This window comes from Zalophus californianus, chromosome 3, assembly GCF_009762305.2.
Source record: "Zalophus californianus isolate mZalCal1 chromosome 3, mZalCal1.pri.v2, whole genome shotgun sequence".
NCBI lineage: Eukaryota > Metazoa > Chordata > Mammalia > Carnivora > Otariidae > Zalophus > Zalophus californianus.
The window spans coordinates 65683156-65700791 of NC_045597.1; positions in this window are offsets into that span (position 1 = coordinate 65683156).

Below are 17636 nucleotides of genomic sequence, written 5' to 3' on the forward strand. Positions count from 1 at the left end.
GTGCAGTCTTAGACATTCTCCACCATTAGCCATCAAGCAGCTAAAAAAAATAATTAAACCACCCAGAGAGTGCTAACTCTGTGAATCTGACACCATCAGTTGATGGCAAACATCAGCCCATAGTATCATCCTTGCCTTCCAGTTGCTTATAAACAACGTGGAGCCTGGCAATGGCCAGAGAACCAGCCCGCAGATGGCAAGTAAAACTCAAAATGTCAGAAGTGGGTGTGGACCATTAATGGCATCTGGGTCCTAGTCTTTGCCTTGGCATTTACCAGGTGGAGCTCTGGACAAGTCACCCCCTCTCTGGACCTCAGTTGCCTCCTCCATAAAACAGAGGGTTTGAATTAATGGTATTCCTAAGGTCCTCCCAAACTGAAATGCTGGATGAACTCTAAATGAATATATCTGTTATGGGCTAAATGTTTGTGTCTCCTCAAAATTCATGCTGAAACCCTAACCTCTTGGTGGTAGGTCTTTGGGAGGAAATTAGGTTTAGATGAGATCATAGGGTGGAGTCCTCATGAATGGGATTAGTGCCCTAATAAGAGTCAAGTCATTCAGGGAGCTTGCTGTTCCCTTCTCTTCACCAGGTGAGGATACAAGCAGAAAACAGCATCGATCGTGGACTTCCTAGCCTCCAGAACTGTGAGAAATACATGTTTGTCGTGTAAGACACCCAGTCTATGACACTTTGTTACAGCAGTCTGAACCAACTAAGACAGCATCAGAGTGTTTAATTTATGGAAACAAAAGGAGGAGAAAGGTCTTTGAGTTCAAGGGTTGAGACTTAGGCTCTCACCTCAATGACAGCTCTCCTGGTTGGTGTGAGGTTCTGTGAGTGACCAGGAAACACACTTGAATTCCTTGTTCGCAGGTGCTGCATCATCATCAGAAACATTTCTGATGTGCCCTTTTAAAGTCTTACAAGATCTTTGAATAAAATGTTGGCAGATATTTGCTCTCTCCACTGATAGGGAAAGGATAGGAAAGTGCTAGTGTTGTATGGATGGCTCCTGTGCCCCGTCAACATCTGGCTTTAAGTCTGACTCCTTATCACTTTGTTTTCCCCCAGCAAGTGCCCTAATACTCTCATTGCCGGGAACAACAGTCTTTCTTAATTGACCCTTATTCTCTCTGAAAAATGCCTTCAGTCACATTTAGGATGAGAATTTATAATCAGTGCTACCCTTGAGGCCAATTTCTAGAGTCTCACTCATCACACTCATTCATTTTAATGACTTCATACCTCTGCTCTCCAGTTATCTGTTTGTATTTCCACCTGGGGGCTGGCCTTAGGTCACCAGCTAGTGACAACACTCAGAGACATACTTCTTTGTTGACCCTCAGAAAACTGGATGTCCTTTGCTTCATTTCTGCATAAAAGATAGCAACTGGGGATTTTGTTCCAAACTCAACCTAAATCCATTCCTCAAGAAGATTGTCAAGGATAAAATTAGCTACAGCTGAGGCAGAAAGTAGTTTTCCTTCTCTCCTGAAGTTAACACCCACCCTGCAAAGAGATAATAGGATCTGATTCTTACACAGTGATTCACATCTTCCTATGAGGAAGAACTCATATAATAATTCATATCAATTTAGGTATTTACTATATGCCACACATTGATTGAATTGTTTTATATATATATTAACCCATTTAGCTCTCACAGCACCCTATGAAGTAAGTGTTATTATTAACATCGCATTTTACAGATGAGTCTAAGCAAAGCTAAGTATATAATTAGTAAATGGCAGAGCGGGGTTCACATGGTGACTGCCTGGCTTTAGAGTCCACACTCGAAACAGCAGGCTATACTGTCTCTCCACCTGATCCTGGGTGTGTGTTTCTACATACTTGCCTTTTCTAACACTCATCATACTTTCATTATGGTTCAATTTCTATCTTCCTCTAGACTATGAGCTCCATGAGAACAGGGCCCTGTGTGCATCACTCGCCACTGTATCTTTAGAACTAGCACCACATCTGGCATAGAGTAAGTGCTCTGTAAATATTTGTTGAGGGGAACTGAAAATGACTTCTTTGCCAAATTCTGAGCAAATGAGTGAAAAATAGTTGCTAGGTTCAGAGTTGAGCAATTGACTGAAGCTGCATCAGGAATTCTGTCCTGCCATCTCTAACTCTTCCTGATGAAGGGCACGACCATGTTCATCACCATGATTTCCACGGAAGCTACTTAAGAACAACTCCCAGAGGCCTTCCCCTTCCCCTATCTATCCACACTCACAACTTTTCACTTTAAAAAACCCTGAAATTCTTTCTTCTACAAAGCACAGCCCACTAATCTCCAGCCTTTTTCTAGGAGCCAAGAAACAAAGGCAGATGCAGGGACTCCTGCCCCTGTCGTCCTTGCTCCCACCTCGAGTCAGCCTGACCACAGGAATCAGGTTCAGTAAGCCCTCCTACGTACATTTATGGCAAATCAGCTTTTGTGGGGACACATGTTCCTGGGAGACCTTAAAGCAAAGACCTCGGGACTGGGGGCTGACCGGTAGGGATTACTGTGAATCAGCTTGAATCTCTGGAGTCTCCTGGCCAGCTGAAACAGACCAGTCTCCAGGGATGGTAACCTAGCAACCACTCAGATCCCTGCAGGCCTCCGGCAGCAGCGCAGCACCTTCTCCTTGGAGTTACCCGACCCTGTTTTTACCACAGCCTGAAAAGGGTCAAAGTGATATTGAGGCTAGAGATGGCCCTGAGTATGAGTGTGCATGCACACTTACACACGTGTGTGTATGTTTGTGGGTGGATTGAAAAAAAGGAGTGAGAATCCTGCCCACTAACCCTGCTTTACCATCTCTCAACTAAGACCCATTGGTGACTCCAGAGGCTAAAAGTGAGCTACCCATTGCTTCAGAAAATATCTGGAGAGCCAGCCCCATGTGGTGCCATCATCTTCATAACAGTATCTTTATAACAACAGCAATAACTAAGAGTCTGTCTTAGAATAGCTGTGCCTTCTAAGAGCAGCCACTGTTTATTGAGCCCCTGTTATGTATTGGGCATGGTGCCAAAATCTTACAAACATTATTTTATTAAGTTGGTAGGTATTATTCATGCCCTTTCGCAGATAAGTAAACTGAGGCTCAGAGCAGTCAGAAAATGTGCCCTGAGTCACATAATTAGTGAGTGGTTCTGGTGCTGACTCCGCCAACAACTACAGCACACCCTTAGGTAGATAGGCCTTGGTCTTCTCACCAGTCAGAGGAGAATCATGCCAGTCTTGCCTGTTTTCATGAGATCAAGGGGGACAAGCATTTTCACAAATGCTCTAAAAAACACCACATGGGTGATTTAAGGTGGTACTAGAGGAATTCTTTCCTCTATATATATCATAAGTTACTTGGGAGGAAATGTCTCACATTGATTTGTCTGTGTCCTCAGTGGGAATAGAGAGCCTCTCAATAAATATGCATTGAGTGAACAAATGAATAAATACATGTAAATCAGCATTTAGATCTGGTGGTTATATGTCCCCTCCCAATACACTGAAACTATTTTGCATGAACAATTTTGCTTTAAAATTGCTTTCCTCCAAGTCCCTGGCAAGTACCATGCAGTACCTCTACCTCCTCTTTGAGAAAATCTTACCACCTATAGGAGTGAATCTAAGAGGCTATCTTTCTGGTCCCCTGGGAAGAGGTATATGTTTGCTCAAGTGGAAATGGGCAAAAGTAGGAAGAACAAATATTTCATTCGCTAGGAACCAAAATAGAATAACAACACCAACAATTTTTAAGATGAGATTTTAATTATGGCTCATAGTCTCACTTTTGACAAGATTGTTTTTGTGATTCATACATGTATTTATGCATATATTCATATAGCTAGATAGATATACATTTGCATATATTGTTTTTAAACATCAATCAGGACCATTGTGCACGGAGGTGGGAGAACCCCTAACACCTCACTGCACTTGTGGGGGAGTGTGGAAAAAGTGGGAAAGGTGGCATTGCATTTGGTCCCACGGAGGGCCCACCTGCTCTCTGAAAGGCCGTGGTCTGCCCCAGCAGGAAGCATACAGTCGGCCTCAACTGGAGTCTCCTCTGGGAGGTGCCACCACCACCAGTCAACCATGATGGGAACTCAGCTCACACTGGCAGCCGACGCTGTGCATGTCAACATTTGGCAAATGAAGCCCCAAGTGGAAATCTGCCAGTTTAAATGAAGTGGTGCTCGGTGCCTGCTGTTCCCTTTGAATCTCAGTGAAATAATCACTGTTTCACATTTTTTATTGCCTTGTCATTAATCTGATATGAGGAGTGGGTTGGGGGGATATAAGCAGACAATTCCCAAGGAAGGAAACATTTTAGTGGGTAACTGAGAACCAGGTAATCTTCCCGCTGGTTTGGGGTGGAGGAGCGGAGCTGGGGGAACCACACATCCCTGTCTTCAGGGTGATCCAGCAGATGGAGGTGAAAGCATGATCCTTGCCATCTGGGTAATGCATGTGTGGACAGTTGGTGGTTAACTATACCCGCTCTTTGCAGAATAACGTATGTTACAGCTACCCAGTACCATCCCTGACCAAAACCTGTTAGAATTTGTAAACCGCTTGAAAGAACAGTGAGAAAACTCTCAACTGGGGTCTATTTGTGCTTCCCTTATCAAAGTGAATGACGTGTTGAAGTAGGGTCTTGTGACTCGCTTATAAACTTTGGCACACGTAAGTGCTGTCTCAGGCAGGGCCTACCTAGAGGACAAGTATCGGCATTTTTAAGTAATTGAGGACATTTTGATATGCTGTAACCCTTGTTGTCCCCAATTCTATTCACAATGAACAGTTTACATTAACATGAATGAACCAATAAAACTACGGGGAGATTATTAGCTTTGAAGCATGAAGTGTAAACAGTGTTAGTTTCATGCACATGCTAATTGCTTTCCACGGACACCACACACAGAAAAGACCTATAGGTTGGAACAACTACTACTGGAGTTAGCTGGTGAGATTATGTATATGAAAGTGTATTACAGACTGTAAGGTGCAGACTGTCCAGTGGTATACAAATGTGAGTGGTTATAGTAATAATAGAAACTACCCCTGCATGCTCTTTCCCTCTTGGATCTCTCCTCTCTCTGTGATTGCATAGCCTTTACTTACAGCACAAACGCACACAGGCAGGCATCTCTAGATTACGTGAGGGAAGCTCTTAAACCTATCACTTTCTCTCTCTGGCCCTCATCCATTCTGTAGGGTTCTCTCCTTCTCCTGATAGGTACGTGGGATTCATAGGCTTTTTCTCTGGCAACTCAGAAGTCCTCCAAATCTGTGTTCTCCTTCCTTCTGGCCAATCTGCATTTTTGTGATAGCTTTTCTGGATGGAACCCTTAATTTATTGTGTCCTTGCTCACTAGTGGGAAGACCAGATTGTAGACACAATGAGGACATTATATTTCCTCTGCGCATCTGATCTGTAGCAGAGTTAAATACAGGGTCCCGTTGAATGTAAGGTGCCGGAGGGTACAGGACAACAGGCGTCCGCCCCACGCGAGACAGAAGACTGTGGCCTTGACTTTCCTGGGATTGTTGGCTGTATGGGTGTCAGACTCAGCTGTCACTCTAGTCTCCTGGGTTTTTGAGCTGCTGATCCTGAGCGCGTTATTTGACATTTCCAAATCTGTTTTCTAATTTATAAAATGGGGGTGATAAAGAGCACCTGACTCATAGGGTCATTCGGGGGCTTAAATGAGATAGTTCTTGTAAAGTGCTTAGACACGCACACATACTAAGTACTCAATAACACTAGCAATTATGGTTCTTCTGTCATCACGTTGTCTTATGTATGGATATAAAGTCTGCCATTTTCCTGGACTTCTGAGCCTGGGACCCCAAGAGTTCCCTAGGATAGGATGGAAGCTTGCAAGTAAGTTGGCTAGAGAAATTTGCTTGTTTCAACTTTCACTGTTTGGGTAAAACTCAAATCATCTTTCATAATAATCAATGTGGCCTTAAGGTGCCACATTAAAAAAAATTATCACAATTATAACAGCTTCCATTTGTAGACGGTATGATTCTTTGTGCATTATCTCATTTAATGCATCAGTGCAATGAGACGAGGGGCTAATAATTAAACTAGGTCTCTTTGACTCTGAACTGAGTAACTGCCTCCTTCCATGGGAAGGAGTACCTGAGAACCAGAACCCATGGGACCTCAAGATCATGCTCTCAGGCATCAGGGAAACATGTCACTGTCATCTTTCAACAAACTGTATGAGATTACTTGTGGAAGCTCCATAACTAAGCACCCATTTCACATATTCCATATTTGTTTCCAAAATCATTTCTAGACAATTTCAGAACCTCTTTCCCAAATAAACCCAGTGCAAAGCTTCTTCTGAGCAAACCAAGTCACAACCCAAATAATTGCAAGCCCTTTTCTAACTTGATAGAGCATCCTGGGATATTTATAATAAAGCTTAATTTGGCTATATATGAGCTTTCTTTTTCCTTGAAAAGATTTAGGACGAATCCTTAAACATAAATAAGTAAATAAAATTTAAAGAAAGGTTGAAAAGTAATGAAAAGCAAATCAGAAAAAGAAAAGAAAATCACTTTCAGAGGTACTCAGATTTGGCAAAGAGGTAGAATGTCTCAGCTCGTCCCAAAGATAGTGGCATCTTTTTTGCAAATGAAAAGTGTAATTCTGCCTGTTTGCCAAACCCTTTAGCAGAACTCTGAACCAGCATTTCTTCCAAGCCTCTACCCACTAGTTGGCAAGAACGTTGTTAACTAAATGTCCAATCCAGTTTAAATTTAATCTGATCCATTGTGTGTGCATGTGCATCCCTCCAGATAATCTTTGGGCACTTTAGGAAAAATACTTAGTCCCTTAGCTAGCCCTCCTCCTCTCCTTTCCCTGCTTCTCTACCTACAATAGATAGAGTGCAATTTTGTGTAAAAGAGTCTTACTTCTTTTTCAATTGCTTTGGATAAGAGACTCCCTGGCCTTGTGCAGTCCTTGATTATGTGCTAGCTGGTGTCTCCCTTCTCCAGAGTGCTGTTCCTGTCCCTCATGGGTTCTGCTGGCCTTCAGACTGGCTGAATTAGCTTATGACACGGTCTCTTTAACTTGGCAAAGGCCCAGAAGCTCTCCATGGATGAAGTGGACTCTCCTTGACTCCAGCTATCTGTAGACCCTTGAGTGTCTGCTACAACTTTGGTCCCTCCCAGACTCTGCTACAGAGTTACCTTGCAGTCACGGCAGGCTAACTGGCAGGTCCACTGGCTATCAGTTTGGTACCCATGGCCTGTGGGCACTGGCAGTAGCCGGGTACGCTAAACCTGAGAGCTCTGTTCTATCTGACCCTGCAGCCTCTAAGTTGTTGTTGGTAAGTAAGGCATCCTAAGAGGTCCTCTTTCCTGAGTTGTTGATGGTATCGTCTCTTATCCAGTGAACCTGTCCCTCTCCAAGCCCAAATTCTAAGGTTTTATGTCATTAGCTATTGGGCCTCCTGGCTTTGCTGTCTCCTTTCTAGAAGAAAACCCAATAATATGAGTCTTTCAGGCATGGCTATTGACAACCTGAAGGTGGATGAGAGTAAATGTGTAAATGCATTTAGCAAATATTCTATCATGACAGTCACCTGGCTTTCAGGGCTATTGCTCTGCTGCAAAATCCTAAATTGCATGGGAGCAGTAAATATTATATCCAGCTTTCTCTCTGCAGTCTTTCTGTAAGAGTTCCCAAACCCTTCCCCATTCCTGTATATGGATAGGTACCTTTGGCCAACCAAGACCAAGGTGAAGAACTTAGGTAGGCAAAAAGAAAACACATTAATAAATTTTAAATACTTATCCCTATTGCAGATGGAACCCCCCACTCCCACCAATTCGACATGCTCCATATTTGTTTTTAAAATTATACCTGAATATTTTAAGAGAGCCTCTTTCCCAAGTAAACTCAGACAGAGGCTGAGCATCCTTTGCACATTTCCTGTATGCCAGGTACATCTGTTAACACACAACAGGTCTTAGACCAAGCACCAAAATCATTTACCTCTTTTCCTGGATGGGGTTGGTACTTTGTAAACAGAGGAGGGAAATCTTATCATTGGCCTCAGTGTTATAAAAAGAATCCAAAGGGACCCCTGGGTGGCTCAGTCAGTTAAGCCTCTGCCTTGGGCTCAGGTCATGATCCCAGGGTCCTGGGATTGAGTCCTGCGTTGGGCTCCCTGCTCAGCGGGGAGTCTGCTTCTCCCTCTGCCTGCCACTCCCCCTGCTTGTGCTCACTCTCTCTCTGACAAATAAATAAATAAAATCTTTTTAAAAAAATAGAATCCAAAGAAGACAAATAAATGTTCACTTGGTAGTCACTAAACACAGGGAATTTTGGCATAAACTAGTGTGTGATTTGATCTAAATGAATTGTGAGGGTCAAACAAATAAAGGACAAAGAGGTTTCCCTATGCAGGAGGTGCTGCAGAGTGGATTTGCAAATTCTCCATGCAGCGTGAACCAAAGGCCTTAAATATATGGGGCTCTGCCTTTAGTCTGTCTTTGTGGGTTTTAACTGTTGATTAAGTAAACTGAGAAACATCAACAATACCTAGGAAAGCATGAGGATGCCTACAGCTATATTTAATCCATAAAAAAAAAAGAACTAACTTGAAATATGGAACTCATTTTCATGAGCAAAGCAAAGGGAAAAAGACACTAAAGCACAGAACCACAGACCCAGCTGGGGAGAGTGTCATAGCCTTGACTGCTCTTTGCAGAGCCCTGTTTACTAACAGACAGGCTAGCCGGTGACAGAAGCTTTTGCTGGCTGTCACATCATTTTCAGAAACAGCAATTCATGTCATGCTAATAGCGCAGTCTATAATTAGGTATATTTATCCATGTCCCTGTGATATGTCTTCTGCATTTTTGTGCTTAGTTTCTTCCAAGAACAAATAATCCAGATGAGTTATGAGTCTCCAGAGTGGCAAGTGGGAGTGTGTATGAGTGCTGAAAGCACTGTTATCAAATGGTCTAAATGCAATCTTCTTATTTCCAAATATGAGAGTAGATATTGTCTATCTCATGGGAAGCAGTCTTTGGTGCTTACCAGAAAGGACTGGAAAGCAAAACATGTTCTTCTCTCTGCCACAAATTTACTATGATTGTGCTATATCTGTATCTTCCTGTATTAGGTCAAAGGAGTATAACTTCACTATTTATTGACTTCAAGATTGCTTGGAAAGATGATAAATAAGTAAGTGTGATTAGTCAATTAACATTTGGAAAGTATTTCGAAAGCTGTAACAGCTGCTGCAAGTTGAAGAGCCTGAGAGCTTTTCTCCTTTTTAAAATTTCAGCATTATTTTGCAACTTAAGAAGGGAGACATTATCATTAGTTGGACTAATTCATTATGCATGGACTGGTAAGGCAATTGGAAGAAAATCGGGTGGCCTCACGTTTTGTTGGTCTCTGCTCAGTTTGATTCTCCATGTCTGTGAGACTTCTGGTGAGGTCCTCCTACCAGAAAACGGACCAAAAAGACCTCCCTTTGTACGTTTCTCCTTTTCCAGGGAAGCTAAGGAATCAGCCAGTGCTGCCTGGCTTGTTGCTCCCTGGGAAATAATGTTCATGCACGAATAATACACACCCTCCAAATTCCAACTTCTCTGCTGGGGCTCTCATGCTACCCTTGTAACAAGTGTGGGCACCCTCTTACCCAGACTACCAGGCAAGAGAAGATGTAACGATTATAAGCTGTTTATAAGATAGGTGTTTTTTGGAAGATAAGGATTTAATCCACCTTTTAAAAACAAGTATCTTTTGGTTGCTTACTTACACAGTAATATCTCATTTAACACTCAGAACTATCCTATAGATGGGTATTTTTATATCTACATTTTCCAGATAAGATCAAAAAAAAAAACTGAAGCATGGCAAGGTTAAGTTGCTGGGCCAAGTACCCCACAGCTAATATGAGACTGCACTGGGATTCAAACTCTGGTCTGCTGTGGGTAGAGCCTGTGTCACCACTTTGTCATACTGTTTCAGGGTCTTGGTTCTTGCTTGCTACCTGAACAAGCTGCCTCTTCTAACAGCAAGAGAAAAGTATTTGCACCAAGCTGCTGTTTACTGATATGGGAGAATAAAATGTCATCGCTAATCCACTAATTTCATGAATCCAGAGTCCCTATCATGTACCCAGATTATTGACAGTTTTTATCTCTTCCTGATAAAGGCAAAGGATCCTGATGAGGTTGAATGTTATTCTTTTGGATTGCATGTACATACACTCTCTCTATCTCTATCTACCTATTGGTCTGTCTCCCTATCTATCTCCCTAATCTATGTAAAATAACAGTCATGAGAAAATACACTCAGATGGAAGTTCAGTTCCATGGCTCACAAAATTTATAGTCAGAGCTATCAGTTATTAGTGTTCATTTTGTACAATTAGGTCCTGTGCCATCACTTTTGTGAAGCTTAAGTTTTCTAAAATTCAATTGGCCATCAGCCTGTATCAGAAACTCTGCTATTGAAGTCAAGCTTGGCTAAACACTTCTAAGAGAAAGTCGGATAAAGCTGTGCACACTCATTAAACTCTAGTGTATGATAAACTCCTTCCCGTGTATGATAAGCTCTCTCATTTTTCATGGAATCCTGGAGCTGGAAAAACTGGAAATGTAAAACTCAAGCGGCTCAGGAAACTTACCTAAGATGACAGTGTCAACTGCCTTCATTCTATCTTTACCAGAGCTCTTCTCAACCCACGTCTTAGTTCATCTGGGCTACTATAACAAAATACGAGAGACTGGGTGGCTTAGAAATGATAGAAATTTATTTCTTGGGGCATCTGAGTGGCTCAGTTGGTTAAGCGTTTGTCTTCGGCTCAGGTCATGATCCCAGAGTCCTGGGATTGAGCCCCGCATCGGGCTCCCTGCTCAGCGGGGAGCCTGCTTCTCCCTCTGCTTGTGCTCTCTCTCTCTCTCTCTCTTGCTCTATCTCAAATAAATAAATAAAATCTTTAGAAAATTTTTATTTCTCACAGTTCAGAGGCTGGGACACCAAGGCACTAGCAGATTTGGCCAAGTCAGTGTCTGGTGAGAGCCCACTTCCTAGACCACTGTCTTCACTATAACGTCACATGGCAGATGAAACAAGAGGGTCCTGTAGGGCTTCTTTTATGAGGACACTCATCCAGCATAAGGGCTCCACTCTCAAGACGTAATCACCTCCCAAAGGCTCCCCTCCTAGATCATCATCTAGGTGGTGAAGATTTCAACATATGCATTTTGAGGGACACAAATATTCAGTCTCATCCACTGTGGGCCAAAGACAGACTGCAGGAAAAAATTCACAGGAAGGGAAAGAACCAAGTCTAGAAACACACGGAGAAGAAAGTGCCGCGGGTCCTTGGAAACTGCAAATATTTATGGGGTTTAATCAATGACTTGAATGAGTTTTGGTAAAGCCGATCATCTTTTGAAATAAAAGGGCAAACATTACAAATTTGGGCAAAATCCCAAAGGGTGACGAAGCTAAGCTATTCCTTTTATCCAGACTTAGCCACCCCATCAAAATTAGTGTTTCTCATATTGTTAAACAAAGTAAAGGCACCCTGAAGATTGTTGGCTGGAAATTTAAATCCATCTAGAAACCAGCTAATTTCACTCGTAGCCATGAAAGGAACAACAGGATTGAGGCAGATTCATTTAATCAGCTGGTGATTCAAGCAATATTTATTTGCCTTGTTGTTAAGATACCTGCACATACAGGCTACCATCTAATAAGGGTTTAGTGACATTTGTAAATTAAAAAAGAACTCATTTCACAGGAAATTTCTTTTTAATTACGAAATTATCTTTGCTGAATGGTTATAATCACAGAAACGGTGGCTCTAAGTGGCTGGGTAAGGGTCCAGAAACAGATGTTATCAAACTCCTTAGTGAAATAGCCTAGCAAGTTAACTGCATTATTGGCTAACATTCTGGAAAATATAGCACTTTCAAACCACAGGTGCATGGGATTATTTTGTCAGACATGTAAGAACGAGATGTATTTCTGCACATCTATTAAGTCACCATAAAAAACTTTTTTAGAATTTTCCTTGCTTCCCTCTCCTCAGTAGTAAAGCAAATTGAATGGTTAGTTGCCATTTGTTCTTTAGCCTAACAGAAATTCCAAAGGAAAAACAGAGCCTATTTTTGGCCTTTATCCAGTAAGTATTTAAACTCCTCTTTAAATGGTCTTTCTTGTTTTATATAATGATGGTAAAACAAATTCCTGCTCATTACATCTTTAATGTATGTTTATGGCTGTTGGGAAAATTAATAACACCAGCTAGTACTTAATGTTTGTTTATTTTCTGAGCAGGGCTTTCCATACTATGGATGATAATTCAACCTTACATGCATAGAATAAATTATCAGGCTTCTTGAATCTCTTTTATATAAAAGGTTGCAATTCACATGTATACAAAGAGGTTTGAATTTTAAGATTCTCAGAGTTTTACTACATCCTTTCCTTTTCCTCGTCTACAGTAAAATGATGGGGGGATAGAAGATAGTACTTTTTTTTTTAACTCTTTATTTTTACGTATTTATTCAAGTATAATTAACATATAGTGTTATATTAGTTTCATGTGTGTAATATACTGATTCAACAATTCTATAAATTTCTCAGTGCTCATCAAGATAAATGTACTCTTGGGGCGCCTGGGTGGCTTAGTTGTTAAGCGTCTGCCCTCGGCTCAGGTCATGATCCCAGGGTCCTGGGATCGAGCCCCGCATTGGGCTTCCTGCTCAGTGGGAAGCCTGCTTCTCCCTCTCCCACTCCCCCTGCTTGTGTTCCCTCTCTTGCTGGGTCTCTCTCTGTCAAATAAATAAATAAAATCTTTTAAAAAAAAAGATAAATGTACTCTTAATTCCCTTTATCTATTTCACCCATCCCTTCACCAGTCTCTTCCTGGCAACCACCAGTTTGTTCTCTGCATTTAAGACTGGTTTTTTTTTTGTCTCTTTTTTTTGTTTGATTGCTCATTTGTTTCTTAAATTCCACATATGAGTGAAGTCATATAGTATTTGTCTTCTTCTGACTGACTTATTTCACTTAGCATTATACCCTCTAGGTCCGTACATGTTGTTGTAAATGTCAAGATTTCATTCTTTTGTATGGCTCAGTAATATTCCATTGTGTGTGTGTGTGTGTGTGTGTGTGTGTGTGTGTGTGTACACACCACCGCTTTATCCATTCATCTACTGATTAACACTTGGGTTGTTTCCGTATCTTAGTTATTTTAAATAATGCTTCTATAAACATAGGTTGCATGTATCTTCTTGAATTAGTGTTTTCATTTTCTTTGTGTAAATACCCAACAGTGGAATTATTCAATCATATGGTAGTTCTACTTTTAGTTTTTTGAGGAACCTCCATACTGTTTTCCACAGTGGCTGCACCAATTTGCCTTCCTACCAATAGTGTATAAGGATATCTTTATCTCCACATTCTTGCCAACACTTGTTATTTCTTGTGTGTGTGTGTGTGTGTGTGTGTGTGTGTGTTGGATTTTTTGTTGTTGTTGTTTTGTTTTAGCTCATTGTCATTTTAATTTGCATTTCCCTGACGATTAGTGATGTTGAGCATCTTTTCATGTGTCTGTTGACCATCTATATGTATTCTTTGGAAAAATGTCTATTCAGGTCCTCTGCCCATTTTTATGGATTATTGGGGGTAGGTTTGGTGAAGAGTTGCATAAGTTCTTCATACAGTTGGGATATTAACCCTTTATTGGACATAACATTTTGAAATACCTTCTCGGTTGGTTGCCTTTTGTGTTGTTGATGGTTTCCTTTGCTAGGCAAAGGCTTTTTATTTTGATGTAATCTGAGCAGTTTAACTTTGTTTTTGTTTCTCTTGCCAGAGGACACATATTGCAAAAAAATGTTTCCATGGCTGATGACAAAGAAATTACTGCCTGTTTCCTAGTAGGAATTTTATGGTTTCAGGTCTCACATTTAGTTCTTTAATCCATTTTGAGTTTATTCTTGTGCATGGTGTAAGAAAGTGGTTCAGTTTCATTCTTTTGTATGTAGCTGTCCAGTTTTGCCAACACCATTTGTCTTTTTCCTATTTATATTCTTGCCTCCTTTGTCATATATTAATTGACCATAAAAGCATGGGTTTATTTCTGGGATCTCTATTCTGTTCCATTGATCTATGTGTCTGTTTTTGTGTCAGTGCCATACCATTTTGAATACTACAGCTTTGTAGTATATATTGAATCTGGGATTGTGATACTTTCAGCTTTGTTCTTCTTTTTTAAGATTGTTTTGGCTATTGGAGGTCTTTTGTGGTTCCATACAAATTTTAGGATTATTTATTATAGTTCTGTGAAAAATGTTGGTATTTTGATAGGGATTGCATGAAATGTGCAGATTGCTCTGGGTAATATAGACATTTTATCAATATTGGTTCTTCTAATCCATGAGTTTAGAATGTCTTTCCATCTGTTTGTGTCATCTTCAATTTCTTCCATCATGTATTTTTTTTATTTTCTCCTTGATTTCTTGGTTGACCCACACATTATTTAGCAGCATTTTATTTAGCCCTCATGTATTTATGTTCATTCCAGATTTTTTGCTTGTGATTGATTTCTAGTTTCATACCATTGTGGTCAGAAAAGAAGCATGATATGATTTCAGTCTTTTTGAATTCATTGAGATTGTGTGGTGGCCTAACATATGATTTGTTCTGGACAATGTTACATGTGCACTTGAAAAGAATGTGTATTCTTCTGTTTAGGGTTGGAATATTCTGAATATATCTGTTATGTCCATCTGGTCCAATCTGTCATTCAAAGCCACCTCTTCTTGTTGATTTTCTATCTGAACAATCTATTCATTGATGTAAATTGGGTGTGAAAGTCCCCTACTATTATCATAGTACTGTAAATTTCTCCCTTTATGTCTGTTAAAAGTTGCTTTATGTATTTAGGTGCTCTCATGCTGGATACATAAATATTAACAATTTTTATATCCTCTTATTGGATTGTTTCCTTTATCATTATGGAGTATCCTCCTTTGTCTTGCATTAGTCTTTGTTTTAAAGTCTATTCATCTGATATAAGTATTGCTACTCCAGCTTTCTTTGGCTTCCATTTGCATGGTAAATGTTTTTCTGATCCTTCATTTTCAATCTGTATGTGTCCTTCCTTAGGTCTAAAGTTAGTTTCTTGTAGGCAGCATATAGATGGGTCTTGCATTCTTATCCATTCCATCACCCTGTATCTTTTCATTGGAACATTTAGTCCATTTACATTCAAAGTAATTGATAGGTATGTACTTACTTAGTGATAAGTATGTACTTGCTTTATAGCTGTTTTTGTAGTTCTCTGTTCCTTTCTTCTCTTTTTCTCTTCCCTTGTGGTTTGATAGCTTTTGTTAGTGATATGCTTGGATTCTCTTTATTTTTTGTGTATCTATTATAGGTTTTTGATTTGTGGTTACTACTAGGCTCATATATAACATTTTATACATATAGCAGTCTATATTAAGTTGATGGTCGCTTAAGTTTGGACCCATTCTAAAAGCACTAAAGTTTGGGGGCATCTGCTGACTCATTTAGGCACCCAACTTGGTTTCAGCCCAGGTCATGATCTCAGGCTCATGGGATTGAGCCCCACATTGCGATCCATACTCAGCAAGAAGTCTGCTTGAAGGTTCTCTCCCTCTGCCCCTCCCCCCACTCACACTCTCTCTATCTCTACCTCTCTCTCTCAAATAAATAAAATCTTTAAAAATTTTTTTTAAATAAAAGCACTAAAGTTTTACTCCCACTATTCACCCAAAGTACTTAACATCCTTTTTTTAAAAGATTACTTATTTATTTATTATTTTTAATTTATGTTTAAACTCTTATATAATTAATATACAATGTTATAGTGTACAATATTGTGATTCAACAATTCTGTACATCACTCAGTGCTTATAACAATAAGTGTACTCTTAATCTCCTTCACCTATTTCACCCATCCCCCCACCCACCTCCCCTCTGGTTTGTTCTCTATATTTGAGTCTGTGTTTTTTGTCTCTCACACTTTACATCCTTTTATTTTGTGACTCCCTTGATTGGTTTTTGCAGATATAATTGATTTTACTGTTTTTATGTTCTAACCTCTATATTTGTTTTATAAGTGATTAATCTGCTAGTTTTATTATGTTTGTATTTACCTGTGAAATTTTTTTCCTTTCCTAATGTTCTTATTCGTGATTATGGCCTTTTCGTTCCACTCAAATAATTTCCCATAATGTTTCTTACAAGAAGAACTGGTGTAGTGGTGATGAAATTTTTTAAATTTTCTGTTTGTCTGGGAAGCTCTTTATCTGTCCTTCTATCTTGAATGATAGCCTTGCTGGATGGAGTATTCTTGGTTGCAGGTTTGTTTTTGTTTTCCTTTTGGCACTTTGAATATATCATGTCCCTTTCTTCTGGCCTGCAAACTTTCTGCTAAAAAAAATTAGCCAATAGCCTTACAGGGTTTCCCTTGCATGTTTTCATTTCTTTTGCTGTTTTTAAAATTCTTTCTTTATCACTGCTTTTTTGCCATTTTAATTATGTGTCTTGGTGTGGACCTCCTTGGTTTAATTTTGTTGGGGGCTTTTTGTGCCTCCTGGATCTGGATGTCTGTTTCCTTCCCCAGATTAGGAAAATTTTTCAGTTATTATTTTTTTCTTTAAAGATTTTATTTATTTGACAGAGAGAGAGAGAGAGAGCACAAGCAGGGGGAGTGGCAGGCAGAGGCGGAGGGAGAAGCAGGCTCCCCGCAGAGCAGGGGGAGCCCGATGTGGGACTCAATCCCAGGACCCCGGGATCACGACCTGAGCCAAAGGCAGTCACCCAACCAACTGAGCCACCCAGGCGCCCCTCAGTTATTATTTCTTCAAATAAATTTTCTGACCCCTTTTGCTTGTCTTCTCCTTCTGGTACCCCCAAATTGCAAATGTTATTATGCTTGATGATGTTGCTGAGTTCCCTTAACATATTCTCATTTTTTATTATTCTTTTTATTTTCTGTTGTTCAGCTTGGTTGTTTTCCATTACTCTGTCTTCCAGCTCTCTGACCCATTATTTTGCCTCCTCTAATCTGCTACTGAATTCCTCTAGTGTATTTTTTATTTCAGTTATTGAGTTCTTCATCTCTGATTGGTTCTTTTTTATATTTGATACCTCTTTGTTGATGGTTTCACTGAGTTCCTCCACTTTTATCTCAAGTCCAGTAATGATCTTTATGACCATTATTTTGAATTCTTTATTTGGCATATTGCTTGTCTTCATTTTATTTAGCTCTTTTGCTATGGTTTTGTCCTGTGCTTCCACTTAGAACATATTCCTCTATTTCATCATTTTATCTAACTCTCTGTGTTTGTTTCTGTGTATCAGGAAAATCTATTGTGTCTCCTGACCTTGAAAGTAGTTGACTTATGAAGAATAGGTCCTATGGTGTCCTTTAGAGCAGTATTCCCTGTTCACTAGAATGAGGCATTTCAGGGGTGTCTCCTATGTGCATTGCAGGTACCCTACTATTGTGGCTGAGCCTCATTTGCCTTCAGTCCAGTTGGCTGGAATGGCCCACTTTGTCTGTTGTGGGTGAGGTTTGGTCCTTCTGCTGTTAAGGG